Source organism: Pteropus alecto, unplaced genomic scaffold, assembly GCF_000325575.1.
Source record: "Pteropus alecto unplaced genomic scaffold, ASM32557v1 scaffold45, whole genome shotgun sequence".
In the NCBI taxonomy this organism is placed as follows: Eukaryota; Metazoa; Chordata; class Mammalia; order Chiroptera; family Pteropodidae; genus Pteropus; species Pteropus alecto.
In genome coordinates, this window is record NW_006442491.1 from 25,073,991 (window position 1) to 25,089,768 (window position 15,778).

Genomic DNA, 15,778 nt, shown 5'->3' on the forward strand with positions numbered 1-15,778 from the left:
TTGTATCTGCCTGGAATATTGAAATCAAACATTTTATTCTTTATTACTTAAAATCTCATATTACATTATCATGTTATTATTAATGTATGATACATGATAATATAATAAAATATTTTAATGATTTTAAATTTCATTTTTATTTTTAAAATTTATGCATGCTAAATGTAAAAAAAACATAAATTAAAAAACAAAGACAAGAAATTTTAAAACTGTGATCTGAACCTATTGGTAGTTACTACTTGAATAAATTCTATATAATTTAATAATTTGATTCCCTCCTTTTTCTTTAATGTGTCAAGAATAAGTTAGTATGTTAAATACATTTCTTTTTTTTATTATTATTATTTATGCCTACAGCACCTGATCTTCCTAGGTGGTCTCCCATCCAAGTACTAACCAGGCCCAACTCTGCTTAACTTCTGAGATCAGACATCGGGCTTATTCAGGGTGGCATGGCCATAGACCATGGACTCCACTGGGGCATGAACCCAGGATCTTCTGCATGTAAAGCAGACGTGCTAACCATTACACTATGGAACCATGTCCTTAAATACATTTCTTGAACTTATTTTAATATTAAGACATTAAATAAATTTCTTATCACAATTTTAATGACTTCAGAACATTTCACATTATAGATGTTTACATTTTAGCTAACAGATATCATAAGTATTGTTTTTAATTTTTAATATTTTATTTTATTTTGATATTTTAAATAATGCTACAATGAATATTTTAGATATTCATGTCTGTGTACATACATGATTGTTTTATTGGAAGAAATATCTAAAATTAAAAATTGCTAGTTTAACAAATATAAAACATATTGATAAATTACTGAAATAGCTTTATTTTAGCTATGTTTCTTTTACACAGCAGATAATTGCAGTTTTATATTGACCCAAGTTGAAAAGCTTTTTAGAAAAGGAGTAATTTGCTTTGTATGTGAATATTGTTCTAACTAGAATTTTTCACTTTTGTTGTTATTGTTTTCTGGTTTTGTTTGTTTTAGTTTCAGTTTTTGTCTATTTTCCATTTTGTTTCCTTTGTGATTCTCTATCATTTGCTAATTAAATACTAAGCCTTATTATCCCCTAGTAATTCACAAGATATATTATTTCAAGCATTTATATACTTACTGGATCTTTGGTTTTCTTATTTCTAAATGTAATAAACAAATAACTAATTATCAATTCTTCCTGTAAGAGAAATTAATCTACATTTATTGTCCCACTTTTTCACCCAACTAACTTCCAGGATATTTCTAGAAATTATGGAATTTTGGACCAGGTAATTATGCTACATTTTTGTTTACATTATTTACTTATCTCTTTATCTTTCATTGTGTTTGTTTGTAACAAGTTATTTATCTGATCTTTCTGATTGTCAGGATACTGTTTAAAGAAAAGCTATATGAATGGTTTATTTTTTGAAAGTTATATACTGACATTTGTCTTTCAGCCATTGCAGAAAATGAAAGACAGCTCAAAGGAATATCTGATATGGTTCCTCAGTCACAGTCCTTTCTCCTCACAACTGTAGACATTTCTCCGGTGTTTCTCACGGAGGACTTTGACTTCCACAATGTGCTTTACGGGACACTTTTGTTGTACTCTGTAAGAAATCATACAGAAATGGTTTTTACTCTCCAAATAGTAGGTTTTTAAGTTTTATTTATTTTTAAGTTTTATTTATTTTGACCAGATTTTTTTTTTTTTTTTTTTTTTAGTTAATGGACTTATTAATTATTTCTGGTACTATTAATTCACAGACCCAGCTGTTTCATATCTGTTTTCAGAAATATTATAGATCGTTATATCTCCTTCCCATGTAACCATTCTTTTATTGCAGTAGATTATAAACAGATCTAGCTTCTCAACTAGACTCAGAGGTGAGTAAGAACCTGTGACCATATCCCATCTGTTAAGGCTGGTATCATGAAATATAATCTGAACCCTTAAAGTGAGACTCAGGAGCTTTATTAGCAACATAATAAACAGATCATGGGAACCAAACAGATCATGGGTGAAGTTCAGCAGAGCCTCCATCCTTAAGAAAATTCTCCAGCTTAATTATCCCTCCTTGCTTCCAACAAGGATAGCGCCAAACTGCATCACTTCTCCAGTCCACAATATGAGCAAGAGGGCTGCCACCCCAGTTCTGAGTGTGGTCATGAGCCACTTGCACTGGAATCATTTTGGGGTGATTATTAAAAACTCAAGTTTCATAAGCCCAATCATCAAACCAGATGAATCAGAATCATTGGGGAAAATGGTCTAGGAGTCTGCATTTTAATAAGTAACCCAAACAAATCTTGGACATATGGAAGTTTGAGAATCTCTTATTTAGATTTCTTTTTTTTTTCTAGAAGGGTATAGGAAGATAACATGGAAGAATTAAAGATAAATCCCCCTGTAGTAGTATAAGCAGTGTATTCAGTGGCTGTATTGTGCTCTGATTACTTATCTGAATTAAAATTAGATATTTGGGAGATGGCTGAATGGAAACTATGAGCACTCTGTTTCTTTAGTGGCTTTTAAAGATATTCTGTGTCTTCTTAATGAACCTCTATGAATGACCTCAGTCCTGAGCAGAATTAGGCTGCTTTAAACCCACCACTTTCCTTACTTATCCTGAAGACTAAGTAACTATTAGAGCAGACATTAAACCCTAACCACCACTAGCTATACCAGATGACTCAACACAGGTTATAATTAGGGGAAGAAAAAGCCAGAGGGAGACTGGTGGGGATTAGGGAACGGCAGCTAGCTGAAAGGAAGAATGTTCCAGGTCTTCCCCGAGAGGGACAACTGGCTCTTCTCAGAGATCAGTCCTGGTCAGTCTCCACAGTCACTCCCTGATTATCCTTCTTATTAAGCCAGTCAGACCCTTCAGTATCCAGAAATGCCTCAGACTTAGAAGGCCAAAAAGAAATAGATTCAGGTATTATGGTAGAATCTGAGGCTGGATGCCCAGAATTGTTCTGTGGATAGCATTAAAAAGAGTGAAAGACCCAGGGTTTCTAGTGTTTGAGGATATTCTGGACAGATAAATTACTTTTGGAGCTAGAAGTAGCCCTAGGATAAGAGGCCCCCATATATAGCAGAAAGAATTATGAAGCCAGGAAATGGGCAGAGTCTAATTCCTAAGACAGTTCATCTTAAATAACATTAACTCATCTAAGATCGGAAGGTTGGGGAGGGGGTGGAGAATTGCAAAGGAGGAAGTCCTGAAAATTCCTTAGCAAAGCTATAGCCCTTTGAACCCTGATCAATTCTCCTAGCCCAACTTCCTATCAGCTGTCTGCTACAGACATGCTTCCTTAAAGGCCCCGACCATGCCCGCTCCCTCCAGCATGGACTCTTCGTGTGTGTTGTTCCTTTTCTCCCTTCCCACTGAACATGCGGTTTAGACACCACTATCCTAGGGAAGCTGTGCCTGAATCCAAGCCTGGTTAAGTCCTCATGTTGTAATGTCTTTCACTGCATGGTTATAGTTTCTCTCCATAGCACTAAGCATAGACATAACTTTGCTTTTATGTCTGTGATTACTCGATTAATAGCGAGATCCCCCACCAGACTGAAAGCATGATGGGGGCAGAACCTGAGACCTCAGATTTTACTTACCACTGTCTCCACTTTGCTTAGAGCTACTCTGTTACCTATGGAATGCATGCATAGATGGTGAATGTCAGGCTCACTCACATAAAAGAATACCCCGTGTCATTTTTTAAAAAAAATACACACTTTGATATATGTTTGTGAGACACAATAAAGATTTTGGTTTGTATCAAGGAATAAAGTTCAGTTCTTACTTTAGCCAAAGAGATTTCCTTATCCTCAAATACTATTCTGGTTTTGAATAAATTCCGTCACCCTCGGGGGAATGCAGTGGGAACAATATACTCCCACACGGGCTATCCTGGACTGTCATTGCGAAGGAGCCTTTTAAGAACAACATCTTCAGGAAGAAGTCAGAGTATGATGGACAATGGTGTAAACACAGAGCCCTCTGCTTGGAGTCAAGGCCAAAGCACAGGGCCCTCCTTTGTCAGCTTGTCTTCATGAATTTGTGTCTCCTGTTCCTTGACCCAGAATCACCCAGTTAAACAAAACAGGGATTACCCATAAACTCACACAAAACCAAACCTGCCAGGCTCTTTATTATCCTTAAGACAGTCTCTACCTGTTTACATTTATTTAGGCTTCAATAAAGTCTTTCCAAGATTCTCAAGATACAGAGATTAACTTAGTTTTCCCTTCCAAATGACACTTTCCAAACCATATGAACAAAGTTTCCTTTGCAGCGGCCCATTGAATTGCAAACGAAACCAACCAATGGTCCATGTCACTCATAAGCTATTCTAACCTCAAATACTTGCCCCAGAAATCATGGCTGGACAAATGTGAAATACCCAAACCTGGATTAAGCTTGTAAGCTTCACTTGACTTCAATTCAAGCCCAGCTCCCTAGTTTTATCATGTATGACATTACATCACTGCATTGCAATGAAACATATAATCAAAAAGCCAGACTCCACTTTCCTCTGGGGTTTTGGAAGAGCAATTCCTTTTTAGGGGTAAAAAATATGAGCTGTGACCTTGTTCTTTATGTTATAGGTCAAGTATCACCCCAAACACTCATCCTTTTAAAGAGAGGTTACCATGCAATCAAGCCAACACCTGGCTTGTTGATTTATCTCCCACCACTCAAATAACTACTTGTGCAGGGTCACTTTGCAGGAAAATATCTCGATGAAACAATTCCATTTTCTCTCATTTGTCCTTATTGAGTGAGAAGTTCAGGCAGGAAAAGACAGACTGGAAGATCAAGTTTTAGGGATTACAAACCTAGATGGAGAGTCGGGGGTTGAGAATATAAGGACTCAGTTGCACAGGCACTGGGCAAGGGGTATGAGTAACAGTCTTTAGGACATATAACTTAGAAACAGAGTATGACGTTCAGATTAGAAGATGGACACAGAGGAACTTGAGTGCACAGCACAGCAGAACTGAAGTTGGAGGAAACCAAGTAAGCCTATAATGGGGGCAGAACCAGATGATCTCAAGAAAGAGGTCAACCAGAGACCCAGGGAGATTCACAGCTCTTTGACTGTGAATGAGCCAACTCCTTCCAGACTCCCAGCTCAGGGCCAGAGCAGGGATGTATGCCTGGGCAGGTCTGAGGCCACAGGTCTAAACATGTAGACCCATGTGCATAGAAAAGAGGACTCCGGGGCAGGGAGCCAGGCTCCCAGCACAAGCTCAGGCAACAACTGCTCCCTACCTCCAAATGAGCATCAGAAAGCCAAGCAAAAAACCTGTCATCCCAATAATCCTTCATGATTCACAAGGAGAGAAGGTGTTTTAAAGATTGACTATGAAGAGATTGTTTTAAAATATGCAAATTATTCCACTTGCAAACAGTTAATAATTTATAATAATCTTTATTTGCTAATAATTTGAATATTATGAACTGCAAGATGCTGGAATGCATACTGATACTCTTCCCTAAGAGGTGTAGATATACTCATCTCGGAGTTTTATTTTAATTTACTTCTCAGAAAAGTAGCTACCCTTTTAAAGAATGATAAAACGGGCTGCCCCGGTGCACAGTTTTTCACTTCAATGGGGACAAGTCCAGTTTAGTTTAGGTCAGTCATTAGAGACAACAAATTTCTGCAAAATGTTATGGGACTACTCAGACCACAAGGATGAAACTGACTCAGTTGTCCAGGTTTCTTGGATAAACCATAGCCCACTGGCTTATGCAAGTCATTGCTGAACATCTGTGGCCTGTCTTTGAGACAAGCAGGCATCTTTACTCATTGAGACAGGGGCACACTGAGAAAGGGACAGAGCTAGCATTATTGAGTATTCACCACATGCCACACTCTGTGCTAAGTGCTATACAGCTATTGCCTCACTTTGGTCTTGTCTTTGTCAGGCAAGCAATCTAGTTATTCTCATTTAACATATGAGGAAACTGAGGCATGGAAGAGTTAAATGGCTTTCCCTTGAATGCTAGTAAGTGGGTGTATTAGATTTCTATTGCTGCTATAACAAATTACCATGAACTTAGTGGCTTATACCAATGCAAATGTATTGCCTTACAGTTCTATAGCTCGGGTCTCATTGGGCTGAAATCAAGGTGTTGGCAAGACTGTGTTCCTTTCTGGAGGCTCAGAGCGATAATCTATTTGCTTGCCTTTTCCAGCTTATATGTATGTCAGTAGTGACAGGAGTCCAAGTCAGCTCTCTCATGACACCAGGTATGGAAGGGAGCATACATGAAGACCTGGAAGTGGACAAGATTGTGATGCTATCTATGCTCTCTCGGCCCAAATGCAGGCTCACTCTAATAACTTCTACATGTTTCACATTGTTTTAGGAACTTTACAAACTAGTATTTTTTTTTTATTACATATGTATTAGGGACCAAATGGATCTATCTTTCCTCCTTTATTTCAGCTGCTTAATATAACACTGAAGAGCTTCTTTCTAAAACATTGGGAGAATGCATTGAGAAAGGGTCCAGTCCAAAGCCCATACAATCAGTGGAAGATGATGCATGCCTACAGCAATGTGCAACGGAAAACATAATAAGTATATGCAGGGCACTGAAAATAATAACATATGGTGTATAGACCAACCAGAGAAATGACGAGGTACTTGGATGTATCATCAGCCTGTGATTAGGAATGCAGAGTCTGGGGCTAACCTTTGATGAGGTAAGATCAGGAGAACATAGAGCATATGATTGCAGTTGTGTTTTATGGAATGTGGGAATTATATTTTACCCTGGATCTCAAAACACATGTAAGTCAACCATAGGGCTTTCTTGAACAAGGTAGCACCCATAACCTCTCTATGATCCTCCTTTCTTCAAACCAGCAGGTACCAAGGGTTAAGTTTAAGCAATATGAGTGGGCTATGGTCTAGTTTCCTAGAGACAAAACCTGGAGAATATATGATTTATTTTAATGAATATTCAGGGAATCTCTGGCTTAAACAGTTTAATCAATTGTCTCAATTCCCACAGAAATTCTTATTTTAATCCTTACACATGGTCAAGAAGAGACTCATAAACATGTTCGGCCAAATTAATTTAAACTATGATATAATTTACTTAGTTTAGCAGCTATTACCTGCCAGGTACTATTTTAGACATTTTATATGCTTTGGAGACAGCTAATGGTGCTGGCTTCCTTATATGTTGAGTTTGAAGTACCTGTGAATTTCCATATAAAGACTCATTCTCTCTGTAGCAGACATTAACTGAGCACAAACCAAGCCTTATCCTAGGCACTTGATAAACAGAAATGAAAAAGATATGGTCCTCCCACCATCAGACCATGCAGTCTAGTAGAAGAGAGAATCACAAAAATAAGTGTGATAACATGTGATAAGTAACTCTACAATAATAATAATAATGACAATAGCAATAATGATAATAATTGCTATAAATTTATTCAGCACTTATTCTAAAATTGATGTTTTATATAAAGAGCTCATTAATTCAATTAAGAATTCTATAAGGTACATATTCATTCCCCAATTTATGGATGGGGAAACTGAGGCTTTAATAGGATAAGCAACTTGACAAAGACCTCAAAAGGAGTCAAAACCAGAGCTTGGACCCACCTGACCCCAAAGCTTCCGCTCCTTATTGCCAACCTATATTACCTACCTTTCCGACTTTCTGTTAAACTTTCAAAGATATGTATGCAGTGCAGTGGGAGCACAGAGGATCCGAGACCTAGAATGGGAAGAATGAAGAGGCTTTATAGAAGGTGAGATTTGAGTCAGGCCTTAAAAAAAACTACTTGGCAAGTGCTAAGCTGTGAGAGATCGGTGCTGAGCGGCAATGGAACAATTCGGTAAGGATTTGGGGTCAGGAAATTTCTGCCTTTTTAGGGAACAGAAAAATTAGCATAGCTGGAAGATAGGGTACATTGAAAGAAATGAAGAGAGATGTAACCAGAGAGATACACTGAAACCACATCAGCAGTGTCCCTGAGGCCCAGCCATATTAAGGAGGTGCGACTGTTTCACAGGGAGATCCATTAAACCCTGTCTAAGCAGTGGGGTAACAATGACCAATAACATTTGGAGTATGGGATCACACCCTCACCTCACTACATCTGTTTCCCTGGTGCCTACTGGATCTTCAAGGCAAGTACTCAGTAATCATTGGATAAACTGATGAATATATATTCTTAAAATAATCCATTTGACAGCAGTGTGGCAGATACACTGAAGAAGAAAAAGACTAGTGGCAAAATATATGCCAGGAGCTTATTGGGAAAATACAGAAGAAAGATCATTGATAACAAAGAAAAAGTTGATGTGAGAGAGACATTTGACTTGAAGTTGAAAGATCTTAATGACAGAATGACCATGTGGGCTCAGACAAAGTTGTTGAGAATAACTTCCAGAATTCCTCTGTGCATCTGAGGCCTCAATGGGGAATACAGAAGGAATGGTAGAGCTGGGAATTTTGAATTTAAGGTGCCTTTGGAACATTACTGCATAGAGTGGGGACTGATATGGTGTGACAGAGAAGACACATTCAAAATGGCTGTCAACAGGTTGCTGTCTTTCAAGGAGGCCTCAAAGAGTCCTAGTGTCAGGGAGGGCCCCCAATGAAAGGTAGTTCCCTAGCACAATGGTCACACAGCACAAACAATTATGATAAGAAGACAGAAAGAAAATTTGTATTAGAGAGCTCAGAGAAGAGATGATCAAAAAATGAGCAACCTGACCATCACAAGCATGTAGTTAATGCTCGCTCAGTAGGAACTTTAGGCAAAGCCAGGGCAGATTTCGTAGCCTTTTCCTGTGGAAAATTTATGAAGCCCAGATTGGGGAAAATGTTCTGATAGTTTTAAGGCTGGCATTTTAAGTTGGAATGCTGTCTCAAAGTAGCACATAACGGCACAATTCAATAACTCTGACCATTGTGGAAAAATGCCATGTGCCAACAGCGATTTTCCATAATTTTGTTCAGAAAATCTGAAAGAAATGCAGAAAATGGATTTGCAGCCCTGGCAGCAAGCAGAGAAACAGTAGCAGAGGGCTGCAGGCCAGTAATTGATGTTTCAAATATCACTGAGTGCTTTGCCTGTAATTTTAGGGGAGAATGATAATAATTAAAAGCACAAACTTACAAGTCATTTCTGAGGAGGGAAAATGCTGAATGCACTTAAAGTGAAGGGAGTTTGTTGAAATGTTTAACTTTTTCCAGAGAGCTTTCAGATATGCAATGATTAGTTTTGTGTTCACAGAGTGACTTTCTCCCCAAAGTTCCAAAGTGCCAAAAATGGAAGACTATTAACCCCTGGGGTTAATAATGTCATAATGCCCATATGACATTTCCAAATGTTCAAACCTTACCTGATGGTACTTTGTCACAAACAGCACACTCTTTAAAATGGTGAATTAAGCCTTTCTCTCTTCCCCAATCATGAGAACAGTTGTAATGATTCATGGTAAGTTAGATTTGGGACTTTGCTATGAGACAGACTTGAGCTTGATTCTGCATTTGCCTTTATTAGCTCTGTAGCCTTAAGCACCTCACTTAACTTCTCTGAGCCTCCATTTCTTCATCTGGAGGATGGAAATACTTACTTTTCATAGAGTAAGTATAAATTAAGTATTGAGAATTACCTAAAACAATAAAACAATCAACACCGTTTCCCATTTGTGATTGATGTTCAACAGATTGTAGCTATTATTAATTTTATTTCTGCTGAAATGACAAAGGCACACTATTTTTGTATAAGTATTTATTTTTGCTGACAGAATATAACTTCTTTAACTATAGTTTGATTAGATCTTCTTGTCATTACAAAAACAAAAACAAACAAACAAACAAAACAGAGATTAAACTGAGTCTGGTACCCCATATCCCAAAAGAAATGCCCTTCAGTCACCAAATTCAGGGACTCAGGGATATATCTAACTCTATTTCCTAATACGGGTCCCAGCATACAGTAAGTACTCTATAAATGTAGGTGGAGCATACATACATCTGGATGGGCACTGTGATAAAGGACTGGGACTCTCGTACCCCATCAGCTTCTGATGACTGACTAACCTTGTGCTTCCCCCAACACCACTAACTGTGACATCTGGGTTTTTTCATGTGTAAACTTTCTTTTCCTTCCAACACTAATTGGAGATGACCTTTTGTAGATTGGTTTGACAGATGAGATAATAAGCTTTGTCTGAAAAGATAAAGCTACAGGTTGACTGGGATACTGTGATTAACAGATGAAGTGAACACCCTAACCAAATACTGTAATTGTAGTGGCCGGCCATTAGCACTGCAGTAAATATAGACATTTTGTATTTTTTCTCTCGCACCAATAACCTCTTTCTGGCCTATCAGTGAATTTTTTTCTCTAGACCGTGTTTACTCCCTTCTTTAGGTTTGCACAAACATGACCCTACTTGTTGGCTCATGATTCTGAATGTGGACTGGCAACAAGCAGAGATGAGAGTCAGGGCTTCCCTTTCTCTCTCTCAACCCCAGCTCAAAACATGACCATTTATGCCCCCCAGAAAATAATTTACCGCAGAGAAACCCACCACATAGAGGTGGACAGGTGTATGTAAGGCTGGTGGCTTGCTTCAGCTCGAGGGATGATTCTGTCTCACCCAGCGTGGCTTAGAGGCAGCACAGGAATTCATCATGAAAGCATGATACAGTTTTTCATCTCCTCCCTCAATATGTTGGCAATCTAGTCCAGCTGTATTTCTGTGCAAGACTAAACTTTCTATCTAAACACAAGACTAAACTTTCTGAAAGTACCTACAGCATTTTGCTAATCCAAAAACTCTAGACACTGAACTGGGGGTAAAGGGCTGTATTTTCTCCCTGGAAACTGCGTGCCATGAATAACTGAGGTTTGCTGGAATAAATATCAAATTCAAAAATTTTAAAGGCCAGCCAAGCACGTAGTGAGACAAGGTAAGAAATACCAGACACTCTAGTTGATTTCAATTTTCAAGAAATAGCAAATAGAATTATTTATTCCCAGTTGAATCTTCCAAGCCAAATTTTGTCAAATTGTGTTTATAATTTGGTGTCAAGATGAAGGTGGCTGAGCACTTATGAGGAGTTAAGTATGCAGTATAGGTAGTTTAAAAAAATAAAATGAATAAAATATAGAGCAGAACTGCCAGGGAACTCTCTAGTCAGTTCACCCTGATGACTTGGGACTCCCCAGGAGCACCTAGATTGGTCTCATATTCCTGGGCTTAGCAGTTAGGTGTATCCACTTAAGAATCAGGATCCTTAAGTTATTGTCTAAGTTCTTCTTTAAACAGAGAGGGGTTCACCCCAATCCCCATGTACTCAAACTGGGGGAATTTAAACAACTCCAGACTCTAAAATACAGATACTAAAGGAACAAAGGGAATAGGGAATAATTACCATTTAGATAGAGGTCCTCAAACCTGGTTGGATACCAGAATCACCTGCTGTCGTTATTAAACAGCTTATGAGGCCTCACTTAAGACCTACTAGATACAAATCATCTTTTTCCACTGAATTGCCTTTGAACCTTCGTCAAAAGCAGTTGTCCATATCTGTGTGGATCTATTTCTGGACTCTAGTCTGTATTATCAATTTACCCATCTATCTTTACACACTGCCACACTGTCTTATCCATTGTAGCTTTATAATAAGTCTTACGATCACATAGTGTTAGTCCTCCAACTTTATTCTCATTTTTCCGAGTTGTTTTGGACAATTTAGGTTCTTGGTATTTCTATATGAATTTTGGAATCAGTCTGTCAATTTCCACAAAATATCCTACTGGAATTATTGTTTGGATTCCATAAAATATATAGCTCAATTTACGGAGAATTATCCTCTTAATAGCATTGAGTCTTCTGACCTATGAACACAATGTGTCACTCAGAAATGATTTTAGCTTTCGGCTTATAGATTGTTCACATTTTTGGTCACATTTATTCCTAAATACTTTATATATTTGATGTTATTATGAATTATGTTGTTTTGTTTCATTTTTAATTATTTATCCTACTATAGAGAAATACAATTGGTTCGACATGTTTTCATGTTTCCTATAAACTTTCAAAACTCATTTATTAGTTCTAGCAGCTTTTTTGTAGATTCATTGGATTTTTGACATAGACAATCATATTGGTTATAAATAAAAACAATTTTACTTTCTTTCATATGTCTTTCTGTTTGGACTTTTTCTTTCTATGTTTATGAAGGATACCGGTCTATAGTTTTCATTTATTATGATGTAATTTTCTAATATTAGGGTAGTGCTGGCTTACAGAATAAGTTGGGAAGTATTCCCTTATTTTAAATTTTATAGAAGAGTTTGTGTAGAATTAATATTATCTCTTTCTCAAAAAATTTTAAAAATTATCAATAAAACTGCCTTAGCCTGCAGTTTCTTTTTGAGAAGGTTTTTAACTATAATTTCAATAAACTTACTAGATATAGAGATATTTGGGTCACCTGTTTTTTTCATGAATGAGTTTTGATAATATATCTTTCAAAGAAAGTGTACATTTTATCTAAGTTGTCAAATTTATTGGCATCGAGTTGTGTGTAGTATTTCCTTATCATCTTTTTAATATCAGTAGAATCTTCAGTGATATCACCGCTCTCATTTTTTATATTGTTAATAAGAGTTAATGATCTTTTTTCTGATTATTCTGGCTGGAGGTTTATCTATTTTATTGATCTTATCTAAGAACTAATTTTTGGTTTTATTGATTTTACTCCACTCTTTTTCTATGTTCAAATTTGTTTATTTCTGCTATAATCTTTACTTCCTTCTTCTACTTACTTTAAGTTCAATTTGTTCTTCTTTTGCCATTTTCTTAAGCTGAACACTGAATTATTGATTTGAGATCTTACTTATTTTTTAACATAGGCATTCATTCCTATAAATTTCCCTTCCATACTGCCTTAGCAACATTCCAAAAATTTTGTTATGTTGTGTTTTCAATTCATTCAACTTGAAATATATTCTGATTTCCTTTCTGATTTCTTCTTTCATTCATGGATTTTTTAAAAAGTGTCTTATTTAGTCTACAAATATTGGGGGATAATACAAAGATCTTTATATTATTGAATTTTAATTTAATTCCATTTTGGTCTACTTTATATGACTTAAATCTTAAAATTATTAAGACTCATTTTTGGCTCAGAATGTTTTATTTTGGTAAACATTTTGAATGCACTTAATGCATATCCTACTGCTGTTGATAAAGTGTTCTGTAAGTGTTGGTTAGGTCAATTTGCTTCATAGTATTATTCAAATCTTCTATATACTTATTGATTTTCTATCTATTTTATTTTATCGATTTCTGAGAGAGGAATATTGACATTCTCAAAAATAATGATGGACTCGTCTATTTCTTACTGATGTCCTTGATTAGCTTTTGAAAAGTTCCATGTGTTTCAAAGCTGTATTAAATGCATAAACATTTAGAATTGATGATGAATTGGCCACTATACCATTATAAAATGAAAACTTTTATTCCTGTTAATATTCTTATCTCTGAAATCTACTTTGTCTGATACTAAAATAGCCCATTCCAGATTTCCTTTGATTAATGTTAACTTATTTTTCTACCCTTCTGTTTTTAACTTATTTGTGTCTTTATATTTGAAGTAAATTTCTTTGTAGGCAGGATAGAGTGGGATTTTCCGTTTTTATCCAATTTGACAATCCCTTCCTTTTAATTGAGGTAATTTAAACCATTTACATTTAATTGTATTACTGATATGATTAGATTTTCTTCCCTTTGTCTTTTTTTGTTTTTGCTTTCTTCAAATTAATTGAATGTTTTTTTTAAGAGCTTATTTGAGCCAAACTGACAACATTTTCCGGGGAGCAAGATCTCAAATGCTCCAGAAAATAACAGTTTTGCAGCTTTGCTTATGCATCTGAGATTAGGGAGGGACTGTAAGGAAGGTTATATGAGGGTAGGAGCAAGAAAAGGACTGGATTACAGGATATTTAGCAAGATTCTGTGCTCTCTTGATGGTGATTATGCCTTATTTCAAAGGTGTGTTAACCTAGATGCACAGAAACAATGGACTGGGCTTGCTTAAGGCAAAGATAAACCTTTTACTAAAATGTTATATGCCTGGGCCATGATTACCCACCATGACCTGCACAGTTAGAAATTTATAATCACATCACTCTGTGAAGTTACTTTCCATAGAACTCCTTTTTTTTCATCTGTAGTTCCCATTTTTGGTCATAAATCAATCCAAAAGATACATTGATGACCAACTTTTTGGTTGGATAGTGTGGTCTAACAGCTCTAGGAAGGCTTATTCTTATGCTTCAGTAGCGACATTGTCTTGTTGACCACTAAGGATGGGGCAATACTACAACCATAGGATCTGAGTTTAGGTCTAATTTTTTCAAAACAGGAAGGGCAGGTAAATGGAAGGCAGTCAGGTCTTATGGCCTTCATTGCAAAAAACAAACAAACAAACAAACAAACAAAAACCTCTGAATTTTTTCTTTCGTTGGCACTATCATGATCCAAGCTTGCCTTATGTCTCACTTTTCTGTATTTGGCATCTAGTATAACATGAATATTTTTTAATGATTCCATTTAGTTTGTGGTATACATCTTCCACTTGTGAGGGTCTACCTTCAAGTGATACCTTCTCTGCATGTGTATTTTAAGAGTCTTAGAGTATACTTACATTTCTCTCCTCTCATTCTTTGGAATATTGTTTTCATACATTTTAACTTTACATATGTAATAAATATATTACATTATTATTTTTTGAACAGTCAATGATCTTTTAAGAGATTTAAGTTATAAGAATTTTTTTTTTTTGCGTATTTGCCCATGTAATACCCTTTCCAATGCCCTTCATTCTTTTTTGTAGATTCGTATCTCTGTGTGGCATCATTTTCGTTTGGCCTGAGAATTTCTTTTAACCTCTCTTCCAATAAAGATTAATTATTTTAGCTTTTGTCTGAAAAAGACTATTTCATTATCATGTTTAAAAGATATTTTCAGCATGTAAAATTTTAGGTTGACTTTTTTTTCTTTCAGTATTCTAAAGATATTGTTTTCCTGTCTTCTTGTTTTTATTGTACCTGATGAGAAATCAGCTGTCATAATTATTATCATTTCTCTGAGCATAGTATATGTGTTTTTTTCCTCTGGTTGCTTTTCAGATTTCTTTTTGATCACTGGTGTTGAACAAATTGATTATGATGTGCCTTGCTATAGTTTTCTTCATGTTTCTTGTGTCTGGAACTTCTTGAGGACTTTTTGAATTTAAGTTTTAAATTTCATCAAGTTTGGAAAAAATTTGTCCATTATATCTTTAAATATTTATTTGCCTTTCTTTTCTTTGGGAATTCAAATTACACATATATTAAGCCACTTTAAGTTGTCCTAAGCTAACTTATTCTTTTTTCATTTTGTCTGTGGTTTTGGGTTTTTGTGGGGGGATTTGATAGTTTCTATTGCTATGTCTTCAAGTTCACTAATATGTTCTACTGCAATATCTACTCTGCCATTAATCTCAGCTAATGTATTTTTTATCTCAAACATTGTTTTTATCTACAGACCTTCTATTTAGATCTTTTTTATATCTTCCATGTCTCCTCTTAACTTTTTGAATATCTAGAATACAGTTATAATAACCATTTTTTTTGTAATTTATCTGTTAATACTAGCATATGTGTCAGTTCTGCATCAGTTAATTATGATAAATGTATTTGTGATTATTTTTCTTGCTTCTC

At 35.9% G+C, this 15,778-nt stretch overlaps 1 pseudogene; it reads right to left on the reverse strand.

Moving 5' to 3' along the window:
* Positions 1–348: 348 nt before the first annotated feature.
* On the reverse strand, positions 349–464 carry LOC112471230 (annotated as a pseudogene).
* Between the last annotated feature and the right edge of the window lie 15,314 nt (positions 465–15,778).